This window comes from Onychomys torridus, chromosome 1 (genome assembly GCF_903995425.1).
Source record: "Onychomys torridus chromosome 1, mOncTor1.1, whole genome shotgun sequence".
Classification (NCBI taxonomy): Eukaryota; Metazoa; Chordata; class Mammalia; order Rodentia; family Cricetidae; genus Onychomys; species Onychomys torridus.
This window is the reverse complement of record NC_050443.1, coordinates 29,334,485-29,346,566: the sequence shown is the minus strand read 5'-3', so window position 1 is coordinate 29,346,566 and position 12,082 is coordinate 29,334,485.

The following is a 12,082-nucleotide window of genomic DNA, read 5'->3' as shown; positions in this document are numbered from 1 at the left end:
AGGTTATTTTTGTTAGAACATACTGTACATACGTTTCTACTCTTGTTTAAGGTATTGTACTTATGCAGCAGGTCATTTAACTATGTAATGTAAATTTCTAGTCTTTAAAAGTTGTTATCACAAACTATTTAGGATAATAAGGAAATGTAGGTTAATAGTCACCTATTATAATCAAAGTTATGGTTATGTTAGATATGTTTTCAAGGTCAAACAGATATATTTTATATACACAGGTGGTCTTCAGACACTTCCGAGATCTACATAGCATGTCATTTAAGATGTTCTAATAAATAAAGTTCTTTTTTATGACACTGCAAATAAGGTCGAAGCAGTAACTTAAAATCTCGACTGAAAAAGCTCAGATCCAGGTGTATTCAGTGTAGAATTCTACAAGATCTGCCCAGAACAGCTAACACCAGTATTTCTCAAATTATTTCATAAAATAGAAAAAGAAGGAATGGTTCCAAACTCTTTACAAAACCAGTATTATCTGGATTCCAAATCCAGACAAAACAACAAAACTAGTGTGTAAAATACAGACCAATTTCCCAAATGAACATAGAGGTTAAAAAGTCATAATAAAATACTTACAAACTAAGCTGGGTGGTGGTGGCGCACACCTGTAATCCCAGCACCCGGGAGGCAGAGGCAGGTGGATCTCTGTGAGTTCGAGGCCAGCCTGGTCTAAAAGCAAGTTCCAGGACAGCCTCCAAAGCTACAGAGAAACCCTGTCTCGAAATAAAATAAAATAAAATAAATTTTTAAATAAAAATACTTTAAAAAAAATACTTACAAACTGGTGGTATACACCTTTAATCCCAGTAATTGGGAGGCAGAGGCAGGTAGATCTCTGTGAGTTTGAGGCTAGCCTGGGCAACAGAGTAAGTTCCTGGAAAGGCGCAAAGGTACACAGAGAAACCCTTGTTAGTAGTTAAGCAGTGCTAGGAACACGTCCCGAACACGACAAGACCACAGGAGAGTTTTATTAAAGAGGATAGAGGTGACAGGCCTGCGTGAAACACACGTGGGTGAGGAGATAAGGGGGTGGGGGGAGGCTGAGAGACTCATGCAAGATGGCACCGGCTTTTTAAAGGTTGGGCCGCGCATGCGTACAGGGACTCCTGTGTGTACTCCACGCATGTGCGTAGATTACATGGCTGCACGCGCTTTACGCAACCACGTAAGGCCACAGAGTCCCGGTCCCGAGAGATGTCTGACCCGGAGATGGCTATTCTACACCGGAAATAGTTAGGCGGTCCGCCGGGCAAGCCCAACCTTGTGGACATGTAATTATCTATCATTCCCAACTCTCATGTATTAAAAAAAGAAAAAAAAATGTGGATAGATGGGTATGGGACGCCGTTTCTCTCAAAGACTGCTTCAGGCTGAATGGTGGACATTGACTGGTTTTGGGGGGAGGGAGATGGGGAAGCCGTCTCCTGAAGTTCTGGGATGAAATCCTGTAGCTGTGTTCATCCTCCAAGGTGTGGCTGGTCCTAGGATGAGATCCTGCAGCTGTCCATCCTCCATGGTGTGGCTGGGAACCTTCTATCTGACAAAACACTGGTGACATAAAAAGCTTAGAGAAAAAACTCATTATTATTTTGCTTTTGGAGTTGACATTTATCTGAGGTAGATCTATCTGGTCTGTCTGGTTGAAGACATGTTAAAGGTGGCTGTGGACCGCTGCAGGATCTCATCCTAGGCACCAATGTTAGAAACAATTTACAAATTCAGTGCAAACCCATCAAATGCCAACTCAATCCTTTAAAAAAAAATCAAGAAAAAAAAAGCCTTAAAATTCATATGGGAATACAAAATACTCCACATAGCAATCCTGAAACATGAGAACATTGCAGGAGGTATCATCACACTCATTGCATGTAATAAAACCAGCACGGGCCTGGCATGAAAAACAGACCTATAGAAGAACAGAACAGGAGACCCAGATAGAAGCCCACTGCAGCCATCTGACTTTTGATGAGCCAAACATACACATTGGAGAAAAGGAAGCATCTAGAACAAAGGATACTGAGAAAAATGGATATCTGCATGTAGAAGAATGAAGCTAGGTCCTTCTTGCTCAGCATGCACAGAAACCAGTTCCAAATGGATCAGAGAACTCAGTGTCAGGCCTGAATTTCTCAATCTTGTAGAGATGAAGCAGGAAGACAATTTTCTTTTCTTTTCTTTTGAGCTGAGGATCGAACCCAGGGCCTTGCGCGTGCTAGGCAAGCGCTCTACCACTGAGCTAAATCCCCATCCCACAGGAAGACAATTTATGAACTAGGCATAGTGAAGACACTATGCACTTTGGGCATAGGATTTGGAGCATCTGAGATGGATCTGACCTGAATGATTTCCCCACTGAGAACTAACCTTCATAGTCCCAGAAGGTGCTGTGCAAGCTGCTAAGGGAGGGAAGCCACAATTAGTTCTGCCCAGCTGTGAAGCCCATGAACCCCAAAACAACAAGCACATGAAGGCATCATGCCCTAAATGTGCCTTAGGCATATGGCCCACTCAACAAAAGGGAAATCTTGCCTGGTACTGAAAACCCACCTAATTACCAGGGGCTAGTGAGGTCATGGATCTTAAAGAAGGACTTGAACACTTTACTAAACCAGTACAATTAATCCCTGACTGCATTCTAAACACTTATCTTGATTATTTTATTCGCACAGTTAAGTGTAGCTCCCAAGCCTCACGAATGAAAGCTTTTTTAAACAGAGACCATTGCAGTAAACTCCAACTGGTCAAAATACAGAGAACAACTGATTGATCATGGAGTACTCAGCTGCAGTAAATACATCTGCAATCCAACACCTGTTCCCCAGGCTCAGAAGACATCATGAAAGAGGACTAGAAAGTTCATAAGAGCCAGAGGACCAGGAAGTCTTCCTTGAGATTGTGTCTCCTAGAAATGACAGAGAAGCCTCGGCCATGATACTATAACAATATGGCTACTTAAATAAGACCTGAACAAGGACACTACCAACAGAGAAGCTAAGGGGAAAGAGTGAAAAGTCACAGGACCCCCCCAGGCCAGAGGCCCCTACTAATTATCCAATACTAAGTAGCTAGCCCTGAAATCATGTACATGTAGGCACCACTGAATATAATATATATATGTATTTGTTATACACACACACACACACACACACACACACACACACACACACATGAATTTAAGAGGGCATGCAGAAGAGAGAGGTAGGGGGAGTTGGAAGAAGGAAAGGCAATGGAAGGAAGTGATATAATTAGAATAATTTTTTTAAGAAAGAGAAAGGAGTGAGAGAGATGTCTGTTCTCAAAGATCTACTACCATTTTAATGTTAGTAAGTACAGGAAGGTATTTTAAAACATTTGAATAGAGCCAGGCAGTGATGGCACACGCCTTTAATCCCAACACTTGGGAGGCAGAGGCAGATGGATCTCAGTGAGTTCATGTCTAGCCTGGTCTACCGAGAGTTCCGGGACAGCCAAGACTATTACACAGAGAAATCCTTTCCCAAAACCAAACCAAACCAAATCAAAACATGTGAATGGTTTTGGAGTTAAATGTGGAGGGGCAGCAAGCACTGCTTATGGTGACTGAAAGACACTGTCGCCAGAGTTAAATTGTTCTGACTGTAGAGGCAAGCACTTCCCATGTGCTAATCAATAAACCATAACTTCCTGTCACAGATACGGTTTCTATCACTGGGAAGAGACGTCATGACTACAGCAACTCTATTTATTTATTTATTTTAGCTGAGGATCAAACCCCAGGCCTTGCGCTTCCTAGGCAAGCGCTCTACCTCTGAGCTAAATCCCCAACTCCGACCGCAGCAACTCTTATAAAGGAAAACATTTCATACTTCTGAGGTTTAGTCCATGATCATCATGGCGGGGAGCATAGTGATGGGCAGGCAGACATGGCACTAGAGAAGGAGCTATTCTGTAGGGAGCCGCCATTCTAAGATGGCGCCGACTTCCTGGCAGCTTAGCTGTAAACAACTCCATATTTGGCTGTGCTTGCTGGGCTGCGCGCCTCAAGGCTTGTGCATGCGCGTATATGGTAATTTGGCCTTATGTCCTCAGCCTATCCCGTGGCTCCCTGTGCTCGCATTCTGGCGGGATCCAATCACAGATTGACCCGTTCGCTTGGTTTCCCATATAAGCAGCTGCCCTTTTGGTTCTTGAGGCCCTCACCTCCCGCTCTCCCTCAACCAAGAGGTGCTCCAATAAAGTGTGACCTGAGAAGAATCCTCGAATGGTGGTCGTTCTTCCTCGCTGGTCGAGGAGCTCGCCGCACTATTCTACATTTTGATCTGCAAGGAACAGTAAGTGAATTGTCACACTGGGCATGGCCTGACCATATATGAGACCTCAAAACCTGTCCCCACAATGACACACTTCCTCCAACAAGGCCACACCTACTCTAACAAAGCCACACCTCCTAATAGTGCCACTCCCAACAGGCTAAGCATTCAAGCACATGAGTCTATGGGAGCCATTCCTATTCAAACCTTCACACTTCCTAGGAATGAGCCCCTAATTGGTTATCTAATACCAAGTGATGAGGCCTAAAAAAACGTGTGTGTGTGTGTGTGTGTGTGTGTGTGTGTGTGTGTGTGTGTGTTCATGTTCGCGAGCGCACAACACTAAACAAACTCGGCAGGTTGAATTTATATATTCATATATCTTTGATAATTAAAGATGCCATGAATTTAAGTGAGCAGAGGAGACAAGGGAGGCATGGGAGAGGAAATGTAATTACATTTAACTAAAATAAGATAAACTCTTAAAAATAGGCGTAGGTAAGAATTTTCTGAGTCAGACTATAATTGCTCAGGAGATAAAGTCAATAGTCAACAAGTGGTAAATCATGAACGAGAACCTTCTGAACTACAAATGAATGAGGAAATGGACCATGCCTTGATGCCTATCAATAGATGAATGGATAATGAAAACATGGTACATACATGCAACAGGATGCTATTCAGCTGTACAAAGAAATGAAATTATGAAAATTTCAGGAAAAGGTCATATTGACTGAGGTAGCCCAAGGTCAAAAAGATAAGTGCTGTATATTCTCCTATATATGAAGATCCTGGCTACACATTTTTAGAGTTGTATGTTTGACTTAGAGTTCCACTGAAGGCCAGAAAGATAGAAGGGGGCCATTGCAGAGGGAAGGTAGAACACATTGGACATGAAAGTGGGGCTGGGTTATAGCTCAGTGGTAGAGCAGGTGCCTACACGTGTGAGGCTCTAGGTTCAGTTGCCTTCACCCCAAAACAAAGTGTGGAGGGATTTACTAGAGGTGAAAAGGTCTAAGCAGGGAGGCAGGGGAGGGGAGAGAAAGGAATGGGGAGGAATAGTCAAAACCAAGGACATATAGAAAAGACATGAGAACTCACCATAAGACAGAGGGTGGGTGTGATGTTTGAATAAACATAGTCCCCATAATCTCATAGGGAGTAGCACGATTAGTAGGTGTGGTCTTGTTGGAGTATGTGTGGCCGTTTGGAACAGGTGTGGCCCGTTGGAGTAGATGTGGCCTGTTGGAGTAGATGTAGTCTGTTAGAATAGGTATGGCCTTGTTGGAGTAGGTATGGCCTTGTTGGAGGAAGTGTGTCACTGGGGATAGGCTTTGAGGTTTCAAATGCTCAAGCCAGGCTCAATGCTTCTTTCTCTTCCTGCTGCCTGCAGATCCAGATGTAGAACTCAGCTACTTCTCCAGCACCATGTCTGCCTGGGCACTGCCATGATGACAATGGACTGTCTCTTCACAACATGACTAAGACATTTGGGTGGAGAGGTTTTGAAAGTATTCTCCATGGATGAAATTCTCCTCCCAGAAATCATGGTCTATTAAACAAAAATCACAGTGTCAGCTGTGGGATAACTCCAAATGAGTTGGTCACAGAGGTCCCATGGGTTTCCAAAACAATACAGGCTATCCCATTGTTCTGTTTGCCCACCAGAACTTGTTGGAAACAGCCTATTGCTGAAGATACCACATACTCTTCTTGCCTAGATTTTGTAGTGCCAGAAAGTGCAGCATGGGCCCCTGGGGGAGAAAAGTCATCAGCAGGGTTTCTCAGCTGTGAATGTGCCTTCTGGTACAAAGGTGGTATGACTCCTATGGGAATAAACAACTACTTTCTGGTCAGATTTGAGGCCCTTTCAACACAGAAAGGGGCTCCTTTTTCTCAAAAAAAAAAAAAAAAACAAAAAAACAAAACAAAAAAAAAACTAATTAAGAGCTTGTGGCTAGGGACATCATAAGCCCTAAGGGAAAACCTACTACTAATGTTTTCCTGAATGGTCATTTTGTCAAACTCTCTTCTAAATACGTGTTTATATCCATAGAGTGGTATTGTAAATCTCAACCTTCAACAAAATAGGTTTTTATTGCTGTGGGTACTTAATGTGGAAATTGGTCAAAGTGTTGAGAATAAGTGATAGTGGAGTGCTTAGCCACAATAAGACAGCTAGATCACTGCCTCCGAGGCTTAGGAAACTCACATAATATTATAAAGATTAGATTCAAAGAAGGAAGACCTCTTAATTAGAAGATTCATCAAACAGTGTGACCGTTCAATCTAAACTAACCTAGAAAACTAACAAATGCTTCTCATCTGATCACATATAACTTGCCATAAGTGAGCCTCCCCAAAGTTAGGGTTGGGGAAGGGTTTTGTTCTTCTCTTTCCAGGAGAATGAAGGCTAAGGAATCTGCAGACCACTGGACAAATGAGACATCTGAAGAATAAGGATGAATCGTCCAGAAAAAATGTCCCAAGGAAAAAAGTAAATTGGCCTATTGGTGTAGCACATTTCCAACAAGATAAAATTTCATAAATCTTCCTAAATGTTTGTTTCTGCTGTTCTCCACAGACACATAATGCAAATTGACTTTTTGTATTCCCAGTTCAATTGAAAATTAAAGCTGGCTTTGGAGTTGGAGTGTGGCTCTCTCCTTCTCTAAACCCAAGCATGCTTGTTAAAGTAAAATCCAAAATCGCTGTTTCATATCAGAAGAGCCACCTGATATGGGACAGAAGAAAAACCAAAATTAGGGAGTATTCTGTTGCTTCTAATCTCATGATCCTTTGGTTGTTATTTTGACTCTTTAAAACTTTTCTTCACTTATGAGTATTATCTCAAATTTATAAGATCAGAATATATATATGTGTGTGTGTGTGTGTGTGTGTGTGTGTGTGTGTGCTTTTTGACATATTAATGGTCATATAGAGTACTAACTAATTCTAGAAAAAGGCTTCATCTAGCTTCCTGTACGATTTCAGGTTTGAGTCTCTATCAGGAAAACCAGGAATTAAATTTTTTTACTCTGAATGTACATAAAAAATTATGGTCCTTTAACCTCTTCAAGATTTACTGAATATAACATCTAAAATGTTTGTTTTCTGCAGTGAAACATGACCATGCTTAACAGATAGTTTGGGGTTGGTAATGCAAATTAGGATAGAAGGTGAGTTAGGGACAAGCCTTTGGACTCACCAAGATAGATAACGGAGCATTTTCTCTGAATTTGTCAAATGTTTATGGACTAGACATTGTTGATGTCTTTATTGCCTATGTATACTGTATATAGTTATTGTACTTATTGTAGATATTTTTTCTTATATTAGTTATAACCTTTTTATTTTAGACAAGAAGGGGGAAATATGGTGATATTTTATTTGTGCTCTAACAAGTAGAATTTGACTGAAGATCAGAGGGTGGAGCTAGCCATTAGTTAACCATAGAGGTCTGGGGGTCTGCACAGACAAGAGACAGGAAGTGATATGGCTAGGCAGAGAAAGGAATGTGAGGTGGGTAGAGACAGGAGCTTGACCCCTTTTCAGTCTGAGAAGTCATGGAGGTAAGAGGTGACTTTGCTACTTCGCTTCTCTGATCTTTCAGCATTCACCCTGATGTCTGCCTCTTGGTTTTTATTATTAAGATCAATTAGAATTTGCAATACAGAAACAGGGTCTCTCTACATACATAGGCCAGGCTGGCCTCAAACTCATAGAGCTCCTCCTGCCTCGTCATCCCAAGGGCCCAGCAAGATCTGTTTCTGTTTCAGAAATATAACTGGGGGCCCAGTGCCATGACAGACTGAGCGGGACAGAGACCCATATGCAGACCTGGGTGATTCATCCTGGGCTTTGAGGAGAAAACAAGGGCCCACTTGGCACCTTGCAATGTCAGGGAGATGTGTACTATTATGATGAGCATGGTGTGGAGAGAGAGAAGAAGGAGAGAATGGTTCATGTACTGCGGGCAGAGGCACATCTGCAGAGGTGAAAGTGGTGAGGAGCAGGCTGAGGTTGGTGGTTCGATGGCCACCCAAGGCCATGGTGATGATTAGGCCTGGGCTGTTGCTGGGACTCATGTCTGGGTTCAGGCTCTGATGCAGCAGCCATGGTCTCTGACTGAGAGGATAGGGCTGTGCAGAGTTGGCCCCGCCCCTCTCTGGCTGCACTAGTAAGGAGCACTGGTCCTGCCCCTCCCTGGCTGAGGCACCCAGGATCGAGGGTCACTCACCTCACCTGGGCAGCACAAATGGACCCTGTTTGCAGGGGCATGGATGAGCTGACCTTGAGGGTATAAAGATGGGAGAGCAGGTCACACCCCTCTCATCTGCCATGTAGTGGTGTGGGTGAAGGAAAGATGCCCTCCTCTCCTCACCCCTCACCACCTGCAACAGGTGGAGGACAGAAGCACAAGGACTTTTTGGAGGAGGTGAGCAAGGAGAGGAGGGGAGCTACCTGCTAGTCAGCCTCTCTGAGGAGCAGAATTCCACCTTAACCTTTGAATCTGGAGTTCTTTAGTTAAGTTACCTTCATAGCTTTGTGGGAGTTGGAGCCTGAAGGAACAGGATTCCTTCTGGCTACAGCCCTTGTGGCCTACCTGCTGCTACAACAGAGGAGTTGCAGTTGCTGATTCAGTGTGTTGTAACAAATATTACCTTAAATTTATATCAATATACAAAAGTCCTTACAAATACTAAATACTTGAGATCAATAGTTGTCCCTTATAGGAGATTCAATATTATTCTATTATTTAAAGTAGATTCAACAATCTACCCTTCCATCCCATCATTCCTATATCCCCCCCTCTTTTTTTCTTTTTCAAAGAGATCCCTGAATGTAATGTTTTATCTGCAGGTATACTTCTATACTACGTGTGTGTCTGGTTCCTGCAGAGACCAAAGAGGGCATCAGAGTCCTTAGAACTGGAGTTACAGATGGTTGTTAGCCAACATGTGGGTGCTGGGAATCAAATCCAGGTCCTTTGGAAGAGCAGCCAGTGCTCTTAACTACTGAGCCATCTTTCCAGCCACCCCCATGATTAAAAGTTTTTTGTTTTTTTTTTTTAAGATTTTTTTCTTGTAGGGGCTGGAGAGATGGCAAAACACCAATGCACATAAATTAGTTAATCAAAATGTTTTTTAATATTTATTTTGTGTGTGTGGATATTTTACCAGTATGTATATCTGTACACCACATTTGTACAAAACCTTTGGAGGACAGGAAAGGGCTCCAGATCCCTGGAACTGGAATTTCAGATGGTTATGAGGTGTCATTTGAGTGCTGGGAACTTAACCTAGGTTCTCTGGAAGAACAGCCAGTGCCCTTAACCACTGAGCCATCTCTCTCACACCAACAGTGCTGTTTACACAATGTTATCTCCTAAGAATTTGGTTTGGGGAGATTAATATTATTTGGTGGAAATCACTTAATCTGTGAAACAACATTTAAAAACATATTTCTGTATATAGAATATACAAATTCATAGAGACAGAAAGATTAGATGTTTATCTCAAGATGGAGAAGAAAGGAATATAGAGCAATGATTTCCTAAGTACAGAATTTCTGTTTTGTGTGATGGACAAGCCCCAAAAATGGACAGTAGTATCAGGACATAATATCATGAATATGTAATAAATCAATACAATTAATGTAAGTAATGAATATCATAAATAGTTATTGAATGAATATTGTGAATGTAATCAATGAATACCACAAATATAATTAATATCATGAGTGTTATTAGTGAATATCATGAGTATAATTAATATCTTGAATGTAATTCACGCCACTGAATTATGAACTTAAAAATGGTTACAATAGCAAAAAAATAAAAAATAAAAAAACTGTATTTCTGAGTACTGTTTCACATAACCGTCCTCCTGTTCTGCTAGTAATTATGAATACATTGATTTATAATTCCCAAAGATGTAAATACTAAAAAGGTTCATGTGATCAGAGTACTTCCTTTTTCTCCCTACATGCTCTGAAGTAAAATGAAACTGGTTAGTTGGGTTGAATTCCTTTCACAACTAAGAATTAGAGGTTCATCTAGGGGGGGTTAGCTCAGTGGTCGAGCGCTTACCCAGCAAGCGCAAGGCCCTGGGTTCAATCCTCAGCTCCACAGGAGGAGGAGGAGGAGGAGGAGGAGGAGAAGAAGAAGAAGAAGAATCATTTAAATAATTCACATGAATTTTGGGGTGGGAGAAACAAAATGACCCTGTATACCAAATCATTGATAATGCATATTCTTGCTAGGTATTACGGCACTTCCCTTTAACCCTTACACTCCACAGGCAGAGGCAGGCAGAATTCCAGCCAGTCAGGACACACAGTAACACCCCATCTCCAAAAAAATTTTTCTCTTAAAAATGTGCCAGGCAGGGTTGGGGATTTAGCTCGGCAGAGCACTCGCCTAGCAAGCACAAGGCCCTGGTTCGATCCTCAGCTAAATAAAAAAAAAAATAATTGCCAGGTATAGTGGTGTATGCCTTTAATCCTACTGCTTGGGAGGCAGGGGCAGGCATATCTCTCTGAGTTCAAGGCCAGCATAGTCTACAAGTGAGTTTCTGGCCATCCAGAGCTACACGGTGAGACCTCTGGAGCTGTCCATCTTGATGAGGTCTGGGCTTTGCTGACTCAGTTAGGCTGGCTGGTTAGTGAACCCTAAAGATACTCCTGTCTGCCTCTCCCACACTGGTATTACAAGCACGTACCATCCCATGCCAGATTTTTTTTTATGTGGGTGTTAGGATGGAACTCAGGTCCTCACACTTGTGCAGGAAGCAATTTAGTGCCTAATAATATTAATAGTGCTAAAAGTATAAATATTTAGATCAACTTATGTTATGGAATATTTTTCTCAGTGAGACTATTAATTACATCCCCCCCAAAAAAACAAACATAGTAGAACCTATATACATTTAAAGTAATTTTTTCTAAAGAAATGGGAAAGAAATCTATTATGAATACTTTGAGGAGATAAGCTGGAAAATGGCAGAGTACAGTACTAAAAACAAATGAAATTTGGCTACAAAGTCTTGTACATTTTAAAAATCTTTTTTCATCAATATAATGACACATTTTTGATAGTAAGATTTGCCTTCCAAAATAAACCATACAATTGAGATTAAATATCCCTTTCAGATTGAATAGTTTGGTCCAAAATAGAGAATCAATGTAGCTTTATCATTGCCTTTTTCCGTTGAACGACCAATTAATACATCATATTGGATTAAATCATTGGAAAAATCATTAATACAGGACTTCTAAAACGGTCGTTGGAATCCTATTCTTGGAACCTCAACACTCCATCTTCTCCTGCACTTTAGTTTGGGGGAAATTCCAAGAGCTCCATACTGAACACAAGGCTGTGTTATTTAAGTGTGAATCTCCATTCTAGGTTTCAAATATCAGCTTCCCCCTTAACAGCCATTTCACTACATCGTGTGCAGTGTGGCTGTCTGGTGAAGTGACAGAGGCGGTGACGGAAACCCCAGTGCACACATTCCGAGAAAGGATGAACTTCCCATTGGTATGCGAGCACGCGCATCCTCTCCCGCAGAGTAACTCTGTTGTGTAGAGACTGAAATGAGAATGCAGAGACCGCACCTCCAAGTCTCTTCCACAGTCTCTGCAGAGACCGCACCTCCAAGTCTCTTCCACAGTCTCTGCAGAGACCGCACCTCCAAGTCTCTTCCACAGTCTCTGCAGAGACCGCACCTCCAAGTCTCTTCCACAGTCTCAAGAGGATCTCCTGCACACACTTTTCA